This window comes from Oncorhynchus masou, chromosome 30 (genome assembly GCF_036934945.1).
Source record: "Oncorhynchus masou masou isolate Uvic2021 chromosome 30, UVic_Omas_1.1, whole genome shotgun sequence".
NCBI lineage: Eukaryota > Metazoa > Chordata > Actinopteri > Salmoniformes > Salmonidae > Oncorhynchus > Oncorhynchus masou.
Window position 1 is genome coordinate 3,004,252 of NC_088241.1, and position 18,272 is coordinate 3,022,523.

Genomic DNA, 18,272 nt, shown 5'->3' on the forward strand with positions numbered 1-18,272 from the left:
CACGGAAGGAATGTTGTATGGCGGTGAAGCTCGTTTGGAGGTTTGTTAGCAATTGTGACCAAAAAAGGGCCAGATGTATACAGAATGGTGTCATCTGCGTAGAGGTGGATCAGAGACTCACCTGCAGCAAGAGCGACATCATTGATATATACAGAGAAAAGAGTTAGCCCGAGAATTGAACCCTGTGGCACCCCCATAGCGACTGCCAGAGATCCGGACAACAGGCCCTCCGAATTGACACACTGAACTCTATCTGAGAAGTAGTTGGTGAACCAGGCGAGGCAGTCATTAGAGAAACCAAGGCTATTAAGTCTGCTGATAAGAATGCGGTGACAGAGTCGAAAGCCTTGGCCAGGTCGATGAAGACAGCTGCACAGTACTGTCTTTTATTGATTGCGGTTATGATATAATTTAGTACCTTGAGCGTGGCTGAGGTGCACCCAGATTGTATAGCCCAGCTGATTTGTAGGGATCCAGATTTTTGCAGTTCTTTCAGAACATCAGCTGTCAGGATTTGGGTGAAGGAGAAGCAGGGGCGGGAGGGTGGGGTTGGGCAAGTTGCTGAAGGGGGTGGTGAGATGTTGGCCAGAGTAGGGGTAGCCAGGTGGAAAGCATGACCAGCCGTGGAAAAATGCTTCTGAAATGATTGATTATCGTAAATTTATCGGTGGTGACAGTGTTTCCTATCCTCAGTGCAGTGGACAGCTGGAAGGAGGTGCTCTTATTCTCTATGGAATTTACAGTGTCCCAAATCGTTTTGGAATAAGTGCTCCAGAAAGCAAATTTCTGTTTGAAAAAGCTAGCCTTAGCTTTCCTAACTAACTGAGTATATTGGTTCCTGACTACTCGATGCTAATGCAGAATGCCACAGGTTGTTTTTGTGCTGGTCAAGGGCAGTCAAGTCTGGGGTGAACCAAGGGCTATATCTGTTATTAGTTCTATATTTTTTGAATGGGGCATGCTTATTTAAGATGGAGAGGTAAGCACTTTTGAAGAGCAACCAGGCATTCTCTATTGACGGGATGAGGTCAATATCCTTCCAGGATACCCGGGCCAGGTCGATTAGAAAGGCCTGCTTGCTGAAGTGTTTTAGGGAGCGTTTGACAGTGATGAGGGGTGGTAGTTTGACCGCAGACCCAGTACGCACGCAGGCAATGAGGCAGTGATCGCTGAGACCCTGGTTGAAGACAGCAGAGATGTATTTAGAGGGCAGGTTGGTCAGGATGATATCTAAGAGGGTGCCCATGGTTACGGATTTAGGGTTGTACCTGGTAGGTTCCATGATGATTTGTGTGAGATTGAGGGTATCTAGCTTAGACTGTAGGACGGCCGGGGTGTTAAGCATGTCCCAGTTTAGGTCACCTAACAGTACGAACTCTGAAGATAGATTGGGGGCAATCAATTCACATATTGTGTCCAGGGCACAGCTGGGGGACGAAGGGGGTCTATAACAAGTGGCAACAGTGAGAGACTTGTTTTTGGAAAGGTGGATTTTTATAAGTAGAAGCTCGAAATGTTTGTGCACAGACCTGGATAGTAAGACAGAACTATGCGGTCTATCTCTGCAGTAGATTGCAATTCCGCCCCTTTGGCAGTTCTGTCTTGTTGGAAAATGCTATAGTTAGGGATGGAAATTTCAGGTTCCTAAGCCAGGATTCAGACACGGCTAGGACATCCGGGTTGGCGGAGTGTGCTACAGCAGTGAATAAAACAAACTTAGGGAGGAGACTTCTCATGTTAACATGCATGAAACTAATGCTTTTATGGATGCAGAAGTGAACAAATGAGAGCGCCTGAGGAATGGGAGTGATGCAGGGGGCTGCAGGGCCTCTATATCATCAGAGGAACCAAGAAGGAGTAGGATAATAGTACGGCTAAAGACTAAAAGAGCTGGTCGTCTGCGTTCGGAACAGAGAGTAAAAGGAGCAGGTTTCTGGGCGCAGAAGAGTAGATTCAAGGCATAATGTACAGACAAGGGTATGGTAGGATGTGAGTACAGTGGAGGTAAGCCCCAGGCATTGAGTGATGATGAAAGAGGTTTTGTCTGTAGAGGCACCATTTAAGCCAGGTGTGGTCACTGCATGTGTGGGGGGTGGAACAAAAGGGCTAGCTAAGGCATATTGAGCAGGGCTGGAGGCTCTACAGTGAAATAAGACAAAAATGACGAACCAAAACAGCAATAGACATGGCATATTGACATCAGGGAGAGGCATGTGTAGCCGAGTGATCATAGGGTCCAGTGAGTAGCTAGGCGAGCTGGAGGCAAGGCGAGCTGCAGGCCTGGCTAGCAGCAGGCTAGCAGATGGGCCTCAGGGGGACGTCGCAACGGGAGAGTCTGTTGAAACCCCCTCAGACGGGTACGTCGGCAGACCAGTCATGATGGATCGGCGGGGCTCCGTGTTGGCAACAAAGGGTCCAGGCCACTTGGCACAAGAGGTATTGAAGCCCAGGAATTGTCTGATGGAATTATTCAGCTAGTCGGGAGAAGGGCCTAGCTCTAGGCTAGCTCCAGGCTAACTCCAGGCTAGCTCCAGGCTAGCTCCAGGCTAGCTCCAGGCAGGCTAGCTCCAGGCAGGCTAACTCCAGGCTAGCTCCAGGCCAGCTCCAGACAGGCTAGCTCCAGGCAGGCTAACTCCAGGCTAGCTCCAGGCTAGCTCCAGGCTAGCTCCAGGCTAACTGGTGCTTGCTTCGGTGGACAGAAACCCAATCGGACAGTTATGTCGGTAGACCAGTCGTGATGGATCGGCAGGGCTCCGTGTCGACAGCAAAGGATCCAGGCCAATTGGCAAAAGAGGTAATTGAAGCACAGGGATTGCTTGATGGAATCTCTTCGGACAGGTCTGTATTGGGCTGTGGAGGTTGACTCTCCCTAAGGACAGGTCTGTGTGGATGAATAGTATTGGGCTGTGGAGGCTGACTCTACGTAAGGACAGTGTGTGACTGACTGTATGTAAGCAAATGTGTGTGGAGGGACAGAGAGAGTAAGGACTGTTGTACATGCCAGGGGAAGAGAAAAACAGAGGAGTGATTTGAAAGAAGACATTGTCTTTGTGTTGAGGGAGAGGAAGAGAGATAGAGACAGAACGAGAGGGAGGAAGATAGAGAGAGATGGGGCCAGTGAAGAGGCCGGGTAGATTTGCTGCCTGACTCGGTTGCCAGGGGCTACCTGTGTAACTGTGTGTGCGTGTGTTCTCTCCGTGCAGATAAAAAATGCTGCGGCCAACGTTCTGAGGGAGACTTGGCTCATCTACAAACACACCAAACTACAGAAGAAGATTGACCACTCCAGAGTCCGCAAACACCAGAGGAAGTTCCTGCAGGCCATCCACCAGTGAGAGCACACACACATCACATCTCTGACCCGCAGCCCTCAATACACTTACATGTATTAACAACCCAGACATATTGTCTCGCCTAGGTCTCTGTGGTTAGTTCCAGGACAGGAAACACTGCATTGTGATTGGTTGACAGGGCTGACCCAGCAGCATTATGAGAAACATCCTGATAGACGTGTTTAACTATTTCTAGCTAGCTCATCCATGATTAATGAAAAACGCCATTGATCATGCAAATAGTGGTTAACCTGTGTTAATTAGTTGTAGAGGTTGGCTAGCTAGTCTGACACCTGTCTAGTCTGACGTGAAAATAGATTAGACAATGATGGGTTTATACCTGCTCTGGAAGCCAAATGGAACTCATGTCCAGTGAATGGTGCTAACTGAAGCTGTTGGACCAGTTGGCTTCTACTGTATGTACTTCCTGGTCTGGTCTATGCTGTCTAATTCTAGAATCTTATGCTATACACCTGCTGCTAACCTAGCTGGGCTAATAACTGTTACCTGGCTGTGACCTAGCAGTTTTCTGGCTTAACTCTTTTGTGTATGCATCATCGATGTGTGTGTGTCACAGTGTGTAAGTGTGTGACACAGTGTATGTGTGTGTTTCTTTGCAGACTGCGTAGTGTGAAGATGGAGCAGAGGAAACTGAGTGATCAGGCCAACACTCTGGTGGACCTCTCAAAGGTGACACACACACGCACGCACGCACGCACGCACGCACACACACACACACACACACACACACACACACACACACACACACACACACACACACACACACACACACACACACACACACACACACACACACACACACACACACACACACGTAGAGCAATGCCAAACGCTGAAATCCGTAATCATACAGGATATCATTTACCTCTGCCACTGACTGGTGTCTTTGTGTACATGGACACTTCCTGATACAGAAATACCTCCTCTAAACAGCTAGGCTGCCCATAACAGATGAAACGGAGCAGTAGCTCGCTAGTTACATTGCTTTAGTCTTACTGTACTCAGGCCTGCAATCTGAAGGCCATGTACTGTTAGTCTATGTACGTGGCAGAGACTGCCAAATATCAGTGCTACTAACTTGCACTTATATCCAAAGCTGTCCAAGCATGATACGAGGGGCTGGTATTTAAGAAGCACACAAACACACACACACCCAAACAAACACACACACCACATGCAATAACCTCTGACACACATAACTTTGCCCCTCAAATATATCTCAGCATTCCACTGTTTCCATTCTGACCCATCTGTTTCTGTGGCTTTGCGTCTCCTAGCAACCGGAACAAGTGTTAAAAATGGGATGACAGAGAGAGAAAACGAGAGAAGAGAGGAGAGAGGGAGGGGCGGTATTTCTGTTAATGTGGGGGTGTGAATGCATGAGAGAAAGAAAAAGAGAGAAAAAGAGAAAGAAAGAGAGAGGGTGGTTCAGTGTGTAGGTGGTGTGTGTGTGTCTCTATGGATCAGTCCCTTCTGCCACAAATATTTTCAATCGGCCATTCTTTACCATGGTTACGATGCTCTGATGGCCAATGGAGGAATGTTCTATCTACCTGTACTCTCTCTCTCTCACCTTTCTTATTCAGCCCTGAACTCTCTCTCTCCTTTCTTATTCAGCCCTGAACTCTCTCTCTCTCTCTCTCTCCTTTCTTATTCAGCCCTTAACTCTCTCTCTCTCCTTTCTTATTCAGCCCTTAACTCTCTCTCTCTCCTTTCTTATTCAGCACTTAACTCTCTCTCTCTCCTTTCTTATTCAGCCCTTAACTCTCTCTCTCTCTCCTTTCTTATTCAGCCCTTAACTCTCTCTCTCCTTTCTTATTCAGCCCTTAACTCTCTCTCTCTCCTTTCTTATTCAGCCCTGAACTCTCTCCCTCACTCTCTACTTTCTTATTCAGCCCTGAACTCTCTCTCTCTCTCCTTTCTTATTCAGCCCTTAACTCTCTCTCTTTCCTTTCTTATTCAGCCCTTGACTCTCTCTCTCTCTCTCCTTTCTTATTCAGCCCTGAACTCTCTCTCTCTCTCTACTTTGTTATTCAGCCCTGAACTCTCTCTCTCTCTCCTTTCTTATTCAGCCCTTAACTCTCTCTCTCTCTCTCTCTCTCTCTCTCTCTCTCCTTTCTTATTCAGCCCTGAACTCTCTCTCTCTCTCTCTCTCTCTCTCCTTTCTTATTCAGCCCTGAACTCTCTCTCTCCTTTCTTATTCAGCCCTGAACTCTCTCTCTCTCTCTCTCTCTCTCTCTCTCTCTCTCCTTTCTTATTCAGCCCTGAACTCTCTCTCTCCTTACTTATTCAGCCCTGAACTATCTCTCTCTCTCCTTTCTTATTCAGCCCTGAACTCTCTCTCTCTCTCTCCTTTCTTATTCAGCCCTTAACTCTCTCTCTCTCTCCTTTCTTATTCAGCCCTTAACTCTCTCTCTTTCTCCTTTCTTATTCAGCCTTGACTATCTCTCTCTCTCCTTTCTTATTCAGCCCTGAACTCTCTCTCTCCTTTCTTATTCAGCCCTGAACTCTCTCTCTCTCTCCTTTCTTAGTCAGCCCTTAGCTCTCCCTCTCTCTCCTTTCTTATTCAGCCCTTAACTCTCTCTCTTTCTCCTTTCTTATTCAGCCTTGACTCTCTCTCTCTCCTTTCTTATTCAGCCCTGAACTCTCTCTCTCTCTCTCTACTTTCTTATTCAGCCCTGAACTCTCTCTCTCTCTCTCTCCTTTCTTATTCAGCCCTTAACTCTCTCTCTCTCCTTTCTTATTCAGCCCTTGACTCTCTCTCCTTTCTTATTCAGCCCTGAACTCTCTCTCTCTCTACTTTCTTATTTAGCCCTGAACTCTCTCTCTCTCTCCTTTCTTATTCAGCCCTTAACTCTCTCTCTCTCTCTCTCTCCTTTCTTATTCAGCCCCGAACTCTCTCTCTCTCTCTCCTTTCTTATTCAGCCCTGAACTCTCTCTCTTCTTACTTATTCAGCCCTGAACTCTCTCTCTCTCTCTCCTTTCTTATTCAGCCCTGAACTCTCTCTCTCCTTTCTTATTCAGCCCTGAACTCTCTCTCTCTCTCTCTCCTTTCTTATTCAGCCCTTAACTCTCTCTCTCTCTCCTTTCTTATTCAGCCCTGAACTCTCTCTCTCTCTCCTTTCTTAGTCAGCCCTTAGCTCTCCCTCTCTCTCCTTTCTTATTCAGCCCTTAACTCTCTCTCTTTCTCCTTTCTTATTCAGCCTTGTCTCTCTCTCTCTCCTTTCTTATTCAGCCCTGAACTCTCTCTCTCTCTCTCTACTTTCTTATTCAGCCCTGAACTCTCTCTCTCTCTCTCTCCTTTCTTATTCAGCCCTTAACTCTCTCTCTCTCCTTTCTTATTCAGCCCTTGACTCTCTCTCCTTTCTTATTCAGCCCTGAACTCTCTCTCTCTCTACTTTCTTATTTAGCCCTGAACTCTCTCTCTCTCTCCTTTCTTATTCAGCCCTTAACTCTCTCTCTCTCTCTCTCTCCTTTCTTATTCAGCCCCGAACTCTCTCTCTCTCTCTCCTTTCTTATTCAGCCCTGAACTCTCTCTCTTCTTACTTATTCAGCCCTGAACTCTCTCTCTCTCTCTCCTTTCTTATTCAGCCCTGAACTCTCTCTCTCCTTTCTTATTCAGCCCTGAACTCTCTCTCTCTCTCTCTCCTTTCTTATTCAGCCCTTAACTCTCTCTCTCTCTCCTTTCTTATTCAGCCCTTAACTGTCTCTCTCTCTCCTTTCTTATTCAGCCTTTACCAGATGATAACGCCCACACTGAGGGTTCCCTTCCTCACACTCACTCCTCTTCTCTTCTCTCTCATTCTCCTTCCCTTTTTCATGGCTCTCTTACTCAAATCCTCCATATCTCTCCAGTGATTGGGTTAATTCTAATTGAAGTCAGTCAATTCAGGAAGTAAACTGAAATTTAAAAAAATAAAATCACTTCCTGAATTGAGTGACTTTAATTCAAATTGACCCCAACCCTCCTGATGTCATTGCTAAATGATCTTCCTCTCTCCGTGTGTGTGTGTGTGTGTGTGTGTGTGTGTGTGTGTGTGTGTGTGTGTGTGTGTGTGTGTGTGTGTGTGTGTGTGTGTGTGTGTGTGTGTGTGTGTGTGTGTGTGTGTGTGTGTGTGTGTGTGTGTGTGTGTGTGTGTGTGTGTGTGTGTGTGTGTGTGTGTGTACAGATGCAAAGTGTGATGTACGAGCTGATGTCGGAGCTGAACGATCGCAGTGAGGACCTGGAGCGGCAGATGCTGTCTCTGGAAACGCGGGTGGAACAGCTGACCGCCGGCTTCAGTGCCCTGCCTGCCCACCTGTCTGCCACGCTGTCTGCCCAGCACACCACCTTGCTCCACCTGCTCCGAGAGAGGGACTACAGAGGAGCAGGATGGGGAGGTGCAGGTGGAGGAGGGACAGCCCTGGTCCCTGTTGCTCAGCTGGCCCCTGCCCATACCCTGACCCCAAGCCCAACCCTGGCCCCAGAGCCACAGCAGCCCCCAGAAGGAACCATAGAGGGTAGCACTAGTCCCAATACTAGCACCTCCAGTTGTTGAAGAGAGGATGGGAAGTGGAAAGAAGAAGTGAGGGTAGAGGAGGAGATAGAGAGCCAGTAGGAATACGGGATGAGGAGGTCAGTCCTAATACTAGCAACTTCAGATGCTGCAGAGAAGAGGGGGGAGGGGGGGGGTAAGGGAGGGCAGTCAGAAGCCCAACACTAGCTCATCCAGCTGCTAAGGAAAGGAGTAGGGAGGAGGTGTGGGATAGGGGAGGAAAATAGATAAGTGAGGGAAATGGGAGAGGGCAAGGGAAGGCGAGGGAAAGGATCAGAGATAATAGGCTGTGAGAGGGAGGGAGGGATGGGAGGTAGACAAGGTGAGGGATAGGAGAGCCAAGGAAGTGGAGGGAGGTTGGGAGAGAGAGAAGGAGATGGAAACGGAGAGGGGGGATGAAGGGGGAAACAGATAACCAGGACTAATTACAGAGGTCTTTAATGGAATCCAATCTAATGACAGGAAAATGTCTTCCTCTCTTTTTCCATTTGTCCCTCTCTATCCCTCTTTCTCTTCATCTCTTTCTCTCCCTCCATCTCTCGCCCTCTTCCCTCCCATCCCTCCATCAGGAATTATTGACTATGACTTTTTGTCCTTTTGATCCATTTTCTATCTAACTGCTACTTGTGTGGTAACGAGCATCCCTTTAACGAACCATTTAATCAACGACCATAATACATACGAAACACCACACACACAGACACACACACACACACACACACACACACACACACACACACACACACACACACACACACACACACACACACACACACACACACACACACACACACACACACAAAATAGCACACAATATCGCGCAGCATACTATAGTAGACTATAAAACACTATAGTACAGCCTATACTATAGCCTATTACTGCCAAGCAGACAATGCACTAAGTCCAACTGAAAAGAACATACTGCCAGGCATTTATTACTTGACGCTGAGAGCATAGACACGGTCCAAGGAAACACTACTGCCATATTTCCTTATGCACACGTCCCCAAAACTCTGTTTTAATGAATGTATGCTGTACATTTCAAACCACAAGCACACCGTTCGCACAGGGGCACAGATATGCCTAAACCCACACATACACGCTGCACCACATCCACATGCGGACACACGCACACAATCTACCAAAGTGCTCTCTCTCAAATGGACTACAAAAGAGAGGCAGAAGAAGATGTCACTGGGGAGATGGGAAGAGGAGTTTCAGATTTCCTGACAATGTTTTTCAGGGAACATTGGATTTGGACTAGTACTAGTGCTTTGTGGACGGCACTTTTCACTGTGCTCAATGGACTGCCATAGACAGGGAATGAAGGAATATTAACCAGACAAAGGATACAGGCCATGGCAAGAGAGAACCGGTTGCTAACAAAACTTAACCCTATAGAGGGAGAGACTATATATCTGAGAGAATAATTATTATGATGTGATGGAATAAGATATTATTTTTCTTCTGTAAGCCCTTTCTACGGAGACCATTTTGAAAACTGTCTTATAGTGACATTCTGTGGCCGGAATACTGAATTACACCCGCTTGGAATATTGTACTGTACAGTATGCTGTTACTGACATCTACATAGCTTTGTATTGCTCAGTCTTTTCTACCATTACGATTTAACGGTTATAGCTAATATCTACTATTATTATACTATAGTATTCTTCTCATTCGTCCTGACAATTATGATAAATGTATTAATAATAAACTTTAATAATAATAAATAATGGACAAGGGAGCTGCGTTTGAGGGTGAAATGATTTTGTAATTTTATTTTATCAGAGATAATTAATAAAGTATATATCTATATAACATCACTGAGTGGCTTGTCTGTTCTTTCTTCTTTGGAATCATTACAGTTTACCTGCAGTATAAAAACTACTCTGCCTGTAGACACCTGTCCTGTTCCGAAAGGTTGCTTGATCAAATCCCCACCTGTCGTTCTGCCCCTGAGCAAGGCAGTTCCCCGGGTGCCGAAGACGTGGATGTCCATTAAGGCAGCCCTCCGCACCTCTCTGATTCAGAGGGGTTAAATGCGGAAGACACATTTCAGTTGTATACATTCAGTTGTACAACTGACTAGGTCTCCCCATGTCCTTTTCCTATGTTAGAATACCTGATTTTATGGTCTACATGATAAAATGTGTTTTCTTTTCCCAGTCCAATGTACACCTCACATTGTTGTTAAAATGGCCATCTGCACTTGTTACTTACATTGACATAAATGAATGATATACTCATTGATTCTTGAAGAATATAACTTAGAAATGCTTATGTTACAATAGTTATATTTGATTTGTTTTTAGTGTCATACTTCAGCTCCACTCAACCCCTCCCATCTCATCTATCTCTGAACACCATCCAGTTTTGATTTCTATTTGCCATATACTTTTTTATATAGAATGTATACTCTGGAAGTAGAAGCCTAAGTGTTGTTGTCCATTAGTTTACTCCAATTTATAAATTTCTCATGAGCTTAGTTCAACTGTGACCCCATCAGAACCCAAAATATAAACTTGTTTGACTAAAATGTTTGTAAACATTGTAAATGTAAACAAACACTGTATAGCCTCAAAACATGGTTAAAACGATAATGTTGATATTATGGATGATCACTGCTTGCATCCAAAGCTTTGTCTATGAATTTGAGTGGTTACATTTCTTCAGGCCCATTCCTCTGCTTTGTTCTGCTTTGTTATTGTTTTAATCGCAATTTGGCACTTTAAAGAATCTAGTTGCAGCTGCATAAGGAGTGTTTGAAGACGTGTTATGGTGCGAAATTCTATTTGTTCCTTGGAGATACAAAATGTATTGTATATCAAAGTTTAATAATTTAATGTTAGATAAAACAAATGTAGCCTGTATGTCCAGAAGGTGAATTCACCAATTTGTAAGTCGCTCTGGATAAGAGCGTCTGCTAAATGACTTAAATGTAAATGTAAATGTAATTATTTTGGACCCCAAGAAGAGTATAATTGTTTATTTTTTTTTTAATCCCCCTTTTTCTCCCTAATTTTGTGGTATCCAATTGTTAGTAGTTATTATCTTGTCTCATCGCTACAGTGGAAACACCGTGCACCTGGCGACCTTGGTTAGCGCGCACTGCGCCTGGCCCACCACAGGAGTCGCTAGTGTGCGATGAGACAAGGATATTCCTACCGGCCAAACCCTCCCTAACCCGGACGACTGGGCGACACACAAGAAGAGTAGAGTTGGTTGTGGAATGTTCAAGACTGTAAACACATGACGTCCCTGTTCTGTCACTAGCTGGTCATGAACGCCCTGCTTTGTTTTTGGCAACTCAGATCAAAAATCAACAATGATAGTGACGCGTTGCTGTCTACCAACATTTTGCAATATTGTTTCGTTTAATGACTTTTTAGTTGCTGTTTTTGTCTCATGAATTAGTTTATTTAGAAATGACAAGTCACTGATGAACATATATAGTTTTTTATTACTTGTTAGCTCGCAATGGCTATCGAAACCTCTAAGTTTAGCTAGTTAACGTTAGCTAGCGTTAACAGTCCAACGTAAACAATGCGACATTGCTTAAAAAATGAAACCGCTCTAACGTCAGTTTAAGTGTTTTGATCGCAATTGTTGAGGCCTCAAAATGTATTCACAATAATGGCCGTTTTAAACTCTGAAGTATTATGTAAATTATAGATTTTTAGTGTAACTATTATTGCTTTGAGTCAGTCGACAAGGCTGAATGTTCCCAAGTTACTTTTGCCCAGATCAAATCATAATCATGTCAACTTCACGTTGACAGCAGAGAAGGGATGCTATAAATGGTGAGTGGCAGTGAATGATGAAATTAATGTTTCTATTCAGATTGTCAAGTTGATGTGGTGGTGCTGAAAAAGCAGAAGATGTATCAATTTAAATATTAGTCATAATGCCAAGTGGGTGTGGACAGAACGCCACTTAGTTATCTGTGTGTGATATTTTCAGGGTGTCCTCCCGACCCCAGGCAGTCGTTGTTTGGCCCCTCTCTCCTTCCATCCCTCCCTCCATCCTCCCTCCATCAGCCTGTAGCCAGCAGGTTCTAGTGTCCGCCCGGCCTCTGTCCGCTCCACTGGACACTAACCGAGGGGCCAGCATCATACGGGGACAGGACTCTGGTGAGGGGAGTGTGTGTGTGTAGCAGAACGGAGAGAGGGAGGGGTGTGGAGGGTGTAACTAAACAGCCCTCATCATCTTTCAGTGACTGGCCATACCCTGCGCTGTGATGTCATTGTTGACCAGATCAAGCAGATTCAGGTTGTCACGATGACGCGTCAACTGTTCACCGAGGACCCACCCCTCGTGCTCTCCGTCATGGCACTGGACTCACCTTGTACTCACCTTGTCATTGACATATCACCCACCCTACACATTTAACTCTGAGGGCTAAAGTCTGTCAATATGTAGACCAGGGGTTGTTCCTCCGGTCATCCGTCCATAAGAATGAGCACTGAGCATGGGGCCACTGATGTTCCTTCGAGAGCTGAGCTTAAATGCCTCACTCATCCAAATGTACCACAGGCTCACAGAGGGAACAACTCAAATCATCCAAAGGGATAAAAGGAAACTTTGGTTTTCAGCTTCCAGGCCTAGTTCAAACGAACCTGTCTATTATCCACATCCAGCCCCAGAAGTTCACTTTTCTCTTTATTCTCTTGGCTTAGAGGACAGACAGACAGACAGACAGACAGACAGACAGACAGACAGACAGACAGACACCAGGAGTCTCTCTGCCTGAGGATGTCATTCCTCTCTCTCTCTCTCTCTCTCTCTCCCCCTCTCTCCCCCTCTCTCTCTTTCTCTCTCTTTCTCTCTCTTTCTCTCTCTCTCTCTCTCTCTCTCTCTCTCTCTCTCTCTCTCTCTCTCTCTCTCTCTCTCTCAGGCAACACATTCAGTAGTCTGGCAGGTCTACAGTTTGAGTGGAGGCCAGTAAAGGACACAGAGACAGCAGAGATTGTTAGGTGAGAGAGAGAGGGATGGAGAAAGAGGGAAATAATGGCAAAGGAAGGTGAAAGATGAAAGAAACATACAGTCAACTGAAAACGTTATGTGCAGTGCATTCGGGAAAGTATTCAGACCCCTTGACTTTTCCACATTTTGTTACGTTACAGCCTTATTCTAAAATTGATTAAACAAACATTTTCCTCATCAATCTACACACAATACCCCATAATGTCAAAATAAAAACAGGTTTTCAGATTAAAATTTAATTAATAAATACCTTATTTACATAAGCATTCAAACCCTGTTTCCATTGATCATCCTTGAGATGTTTCGACAACTTGATTGGAGTCCACCTGTGGTAAATTGAATTAATTGGACATGATTTGGAAAGGCACACACCTGTCAATATAAGGTCTCACAGTTGACAGTGCATGTCAGAGCAAAAACCAAGCCATGAGGTCAAAGGAATTGTCCGAAGAGCTCCAAGACAGGATTGTGTCGAGGCACAGATCTGGGGAAGGGTACCAAAAAAATGTCTATAGCATTGAATATCCCCAAGAATACAGTGGCCTCCATCATTCTTAAATGGAAGAAGTTTGGAGCCACCAAGACTTCCTAAAGCTGGCCGCCCGGCCACACAGCAATTGTTCTTCTGTGGAGATGGGAGAACCTTCCAGAACTCCACCAATCAGGAATTAATGGTGGAGCGGCCAGACGGAAGCCACTCCTCAGTAAAAGGAACATGACAGCCTACTTGGAATTTGCCAAAAGGCACCTAAAGGTCTCTCAGACCATGAGAAACAAGATTCTCTGGTCTGATGAAACCAAGATTGAACTGTTTGGCCTGAAGCATGCTGAAGCACCTACGGTGAAGCATGGTGGTGACACATCATGCTGTGTGGATGTTTTTCAGCAGCAGGGACTGGGAGACTAGTCAAGATCGTGGGACAGATGAATGGAGCAAAGTACAGCAAGAACTTGATGAAAACCTGCTCCAGGGCGCTCAGGACCTCAGACTGGGGCGAAGGTTCACCTTCCAACAGGACGACTCTAAGCACACAGCCAAGACAATGTACTTACGAGTGGCTTACGAGTCTTTTAATGTCTTTGAGTGGGCCAGACAGAGCCCAGACTTGAACCCAATCGAACATCTCTGAAGAGACCTGAAAATAGCTATGCAGCAACATTCCACATCCAACCTGACAGAGCTTGAGAGGATCTGCAGCGAAGAATGGGAGAAACTCCCCAAATACAGGTGTGACAAGCTTGTAGCGTCATACCCAAGAAGACTCGAGGCTGTAATCGCTGCCAAAGGTGCTTCAACAAAGTACTGAGAAAAGGGTCTGAATACTTATGTAAATCTGATATTTCAGTTTTTTATTTGTAATAAATTAATAAAAATTCAAAAAAACTGTTTTTGCTCTGTCATTATGGTGTATTGTGTGTAGATTGATGAGGGGAAAAAACAATGTAATCAATTTTAGAATAAGGCTGTCACGTAACAAAATGTGGAAAAAGTCAAAGGGTCTGAATACTTTCTGAATGCTCTGTACATACTGTATGTTGTGTAGGTTTGTGCGTTTCTCAGAGGCGGGCGACTCCCCGCCCCATCACATCCTGTCCCTGGAGGAAGCAGGTCAGAAAGGGGACAGTGTGTTGCTGGAGGGGGTCCGTAGCGGTGTGGTACGGGTCAGGGTCTCCCCTTCGCACCCAGACTACAAGGTAAGGAGGATGGAGGGATGGATGATGGATAAATACATTTATGGAAGCACCTGGAATGATGGATGATTGGATGGGGCAATAGGTTATGGATGAAGATCGATGGATTAGTTTGTGTAAGAATAGTTTGTGCTGGTTTTTACCTGTCCCCTGTGTGTTACTTAGTGGGTAGAGCCAGCCTCTGTGAGCCTGACCGTGACAGACAGACTCTACCTTAGCCCCTCCCACTGGTTTTTACCTGTCCCCTGTGTGTTACTTAGTGGGTAGAGCCAGCCTCTGTGAGCCTGACCGTGACAGACAGACTCTACCTTAGCCCCTCCCACTGGTTTTTACCTGTCCCCTGTGTGTTACTTAGTGGGTAGAGCCAGCCTCTCTGAGCCTGACTGTGACAGACAGACTCTACCTTAGCCCCTCCCATGATGCCTACCTGCTGCTAGGCTCCACCCTCTCCTTCAGAGTCTGGAAATGCGTGCATGACACAGAAACGTGTGAGTCCCTAATGTAGACGGTAGTGTAGTCTGTCAGGTCTTTACAGAGCCTTTAGGTCTGTCCCTAATGTAGACAGTAGTGTAGTCTGTCAGATCTTTACAGAGCCTTTAGGTGTGTCCCTAATGTAGACAGTAGTGTAGTCTGTCAGGTCTTTACAGAGCCTTTAGGTGTGTCCCTAATGTAGACAGTAGTGTAGTCTGTCAGGTCTTTACAGAGCCTTTAGGTGTGTCCCTAATGTAGACAGTAGTGTAGTCTGTCAGGTCTTTACAGAGACTTTAGGTGAGTCCCTAATGTAGACAGTAGTGTAGTCTGTCAGGTCTTTACAGAGCCTTTAGGTGTGTCCCTAATGTAGACAGTAGTGTAGTCTGTCAGGTCTTTACAGAGCCTTTAGGTCTGTCCCTAATGTAGACAGTAGTGTAGTCTGTCAGATCTTTACAGAGCCTTTAGGTGTGTCCCTAATGTAGACAGTAGTGTAGTCTGTCAGGTCTTTACAGAGCCTTTAGGTGTGTCCCTAATGTAGACAGTAGTGTAGTCTGTCAGGTCTTTACAGAGACTTTAGGTGAGTCCCTAATGTAGACAGTAGTGTAGTCTGTCAGGTCTTTACAGAGCCTTTAGGTGTGTCCCTAATGTAGACAGTAGTGTAGTCTGTCAGATCTAATGTAGACAGTAGTGTAGTCTGTCAGGTCTTTACAGAGCCTTTAGGTGTGTCCCTAATGTAGACAGTAGTGTAGTCTGTCAGATCTTTACAGAGCCTTTAGGTGTGTCCCTAATGTAGACAGTAGTGTAGTCTGTCAGGTCTTTACAGAGCCTTTAGGTGTGTCCCTAATGTAGACAGTAGTGTAGTCTGTCAGATCTTTACAGAGCCTTTAGTTGTGTCCCTAATGTAGACAGTAGTGTAGTCTGTCAGGTCTTTACAGAGCCTTTAGGTGAGTCCCTAATGTAGACAGTAGTGTAGTCTGTCAGGTCTTTACAGAGCCTTTAGGTGTGTCCCTAATGTAGACAGTAGTGTAGTCTGTCAGGTCTTTACAGAGCCTTTAGGTGAGTCCCTAATGTAGACAGTAGTGTCGTCTGTCAGATCTAATGTAGACAGTAGTGTAGTCTGTCAGGTCTTTACAGAGCCTTTAGGTGAGTCCCTAATGTAGACAGTAGTGTAGTCTGTCAGGTCTTTACAGAGCCTTTAGGTGTGTCCCTAATGTAGACAGTAGTGTCGTCTGTCAGAGCCTTTATGTGAGTCCCTAATGTAGACAGTAGTGTAGTCTGTCAGGTCTTTACAGAGCCTTTAGGTGTGTCCCTAATGTAGACAGTAGTGTAGTCTGTCAGAGCCTTTAGGTGAGTCCCTAATGTAGACAGTAGTGTCGTCTGTCAGATCTAATGTAGACAGTAGTGTAGTCTGTCAGGTCTTTACAGAGCCTTTAGGTGTGTCCCTAATGTAGACAGTAGTGTAGTCTGTCAGGTCTTTACAGAGCCTTTAGGTGTGTCACTAATGTAGACAGTAGTGTAGTCTGTCAGGTCTTTACAGAGCCTTTAGGTGAGTCCCTAATGTAGACAGTAGTGTAGTCTGTCAGGTCTTTACAGAGCCTTTATGTGTGTCCCTAATGTAGACAGTAGTGTAGTCTGTCAGGTCTTTACAGAGCCTTTATGTGTGTCCCTAATGTAGACAGTAGTGTAGTCTGTCAGGTCTTTACAGAGCCTTTAGGTGAGTCCCTAATGTAGACAGTAGTGTAGTCTGTCAGGTCTTTACAGAGCCTTTATGTGAGTCCCTAATGTAGACAGTAGTGTCGTCTGTCAGATCTAATGTAGACAGTAGTGTAGTCTGTCAGGTCTTTACAGAGCCTTTAGGTCTGTCCCTAATGTAGACAGTAGTGTAGTCTGTCAGGTATTTACAGAGGCTTTAGGTGAGTCCCTAATGTAGACAGTAGTGTCGTCTGTCAGATCTAATGTAGACAGTAGTGTAGTCTGTCAGGTCTTTACAGAGCCTTTAGGTCTGTCCCTAATGTAGACAGTAGTGTAGTCTGTCAGGTCTTTACAGAGGCTTTATGTGAGTCCCTAATGTAGACAGTAGTGTAGTCTGTCAGGTCTTTACAGAGCCTTTAGGTGTGTCCCTAATGTAGACAGTAGTGTAGTCTGTCAGGTCTTTACAGAGCCTTTAGGTGTGTCCCTAATGTAGACAGTAGTGTAGTCTGTCAGGTCTTTACTGAGCCTTTATGTGAGTCCCTAATGTAGACAGTAGTGTAGTCTGTCAGGTCTTTACAGAGCCTTTAGGTCTGTCCCTAATGTAGACAGTAGTGTAGTCTGTCAGGTCTTTACTGAGCCTTTAGGTGAGTCCCTAATGTAGACAGTAGTGTAGTCTGTCAGGTCTTTACAGAGCCTTTATGTGAGTCCCTAATGTAGACAGTAGTGTAGTCTGTCAGGTCTTTACAGAGGCTTTAGGTGTGTCCCTAATGTAGACAGTAGTGTAGTCTGTCAGATCTAATGTAGACAGTAGTGTAGTCTGTCAGGTCTTTACAGAGCCTTTATGTGTGTCCCTAATGTAGACAGTAGTGTAGTCTGTCAGATCTTTACAGAGCCTTTAGGTGTGTCCCTAATGTAGACAGTAGTGTAGTCTGTCAGGTCTTTACAGAGCCTTTATGTGAGTCCCTAATGTAGACAGTAGTGTAGTCTGTCAGGTCTTTACAGAGCCTTTATGTGAGTCCCTAATGTAGACAGTAGTGTAGTCTGTCAGATCTTTACAGAGCCTTTAGGTGTGTCCCTAATGTAGACAGTAGTGTAGTCTGTCAGGTCTTTACAGAGCCTTTAGGTGTGTCCCTAATGTAGACAGTAGTGTAGTCTGTCAGGTCTTTACAGAGCCTTTATGTGTGTCCCTAATGTAGACAGTAGTGTAGTCTGTCAGGTCTTTACAGAGCCTTTAGGTGAGTCCCTAATGTAGACAGTAGTGTAGTCTGTCAGATCTAATGTAGACAGTAGTGTAGTCTGTCAGGTCTTTACAGAGCCTTTAGGTGTGTCCCTAATGTAGACAGTAGTGTAGTCTGTCAGGTCTTTACAGAGCCTTTAGGTGTGTCCCTAATGTAGACAGTAGTGTAGTCTGTCAGGTCTTTACAGAGGCTTTAGGTGTGTCCCTAATGTAGACAGTAGTGTAGTCTGTCAGGTCTTTACAGAGCCTTTATGTGTGTCCCTAATGTAGACAGTAGTGTAGTCTGTCAGGTCTTTACAGAGCCTT

The 18,272-nt window shown here is 45.2% G+C and overlaps 2 pseudogenes; both read left to right on the plus strand.

Moving 5' to 3' along the window:
- The window catches only part of LOC135521799 (small conductance calcium-activated potassium channel protein 2-like), a 155,251-nt pseudogene extending 147,245 nt beyond the window's left edge, over positions 1–8,006 (plus strand).
- Positions 8,007–11,524: 3,518 nt separating this feature from the next.
- LOC135522997 (nuclear pore membrane glycoprotein 210-like) overlaps positions 11,525–18,272 on the plus strand; it is a 30,113-nt pseudogene continuing 23,365 nt past the window's right edge.